The following is a 1,323-nucleotide window of genomic DNA, read 5'->3' as shown; positions in this document are numbered from 1 at the left end:
GAGGTGGCCCAGGAAGAAGTACATGGGGGTCTGCAGGTGCGGCGTGGCTCTGATGAGCAGGATCATGCACAGATTTCCTGCCAGCGTGATCAGGTAGACCAGCAGGAACAGCCCAAAGAGTGCCTTCTCGAGCGCAGGGTCATCTGTGAGTCCCAGGAGAATGAAATCCATCACTAGGGTGTCGTTAGGGAAGGACATTTTCTTCTCCCTTGAAATCTGAGGGTGACAGAAAATTCATGGAAGTTTATTTTTCTTCCATCATTTTTAGCATTTATTCATTTATAATTCTCCACAGATGAATAAAAAATTTTATGTGGCATTTCTTTCCATATGTCTCTCATATGTATGTTTGTATTCCTCAAACGCACCCACACCCACACCCACACACACGCCAAACATCTTTTCTCATTGTTTTTGCCTCTCACATTTGTGTACTGTGAATCCTTATAAATATATACTTATTCATACTTACATTTGTATGCCTGTCTTTTAAAGATCTCTCCACTGTTTACTCTTTCTAATTTTGTTCATATTAAAAAAAAACAAGTATTTTCAAATGAGAAATAAACACCAGTCCATCAACTGCATCGTTGAGCTGCATGATTGGAGATAGCTGGGGCTTTCAAGTTCTTTCTAATACAAAGCCCTGCTGTTTTAGATGAGGGTGGAAAGACGAGCAGTCAATCTTGCATTTTCAGTCAAAGATCGTATTTGTCTTGCTCAATTTCATGCAGAAAGTGATAAAATTCTGAAATTTATCTCTCGATAGATGAATGAAATACAGGGAATCAGGAAGAATTCTTTGTTTTGGAAGCTTGGCGGCCCATGCCCACCTGCGGAGCTTTAAGCATTTCTGTTGTCATGCGTGAAGCTGCAGAGTAGAAAAGCCATGAGCTCTCACCAAGCGCACTTTGTAAAGCAGAAGTTTTTCAGTGTGGGGTCAGTTGAAATCAAGTACTGGGAAGGCAAATGCCAGCAAGTGGCTTTTACAAGGCCAGGGGTTCTTCCTAAGAAGACAGAATTTGAAGACATCATCAATACAGATGTCTGGGGAAAACACAAGTTATTTTAGCTTTTATTGCTTTGTGCTGTTAAGATAAATGTTTCTTCAGACATACAGATTTATATAAATGTATCTTCAGTGGCAACTTGATTCAGTCTTAATTTTGGTGAGAAAATAAGATACTCATAGCAAAACCAGTTACCTATCCTAATCATGTATTTTGGATCTGGCGAAGTGAAGTCTGAAAGTCTCCACTGGGTTCACCATGAGTTGGGGATTCTGCTTAGTTTCTATTGCTTGCCTGAATCCACAAGCCCTAC

At 40.3% G+C, this 1,323-nt stretch overlaps 1 protein-coding gene across 1 annotated transcript in view; it reads right to left on the bottom strand.

The window, feature by feature from the left end:
* LOC101590957 (olfactory receptor 5M10-like) overlaps window positions 1-1,323 on the bottom strand; it is a 23,102-nt gene that overhangs the window by 852 nt on the left and 20,927 nt on the right. The window lies entirely within an intron of this gene.

Source organism: Octodon degus, unplaced genomic scaffold (genome assembly GCF_000260255.1).
Source record: "Octodon degus isolate 3935 unplaced genomic scaffold, OctDeg1.0 scaffold00239, whole genome shotgun sequence".
Lineage (NCBI taxonomy): Eukaryota > Metazoa > Chordata > Mammalia > Rodentia > Octodontidae > Octodon > Octodon degus.
This window is presented reverse-complemented; position numbering and strand designations above follow the sequence as displayed.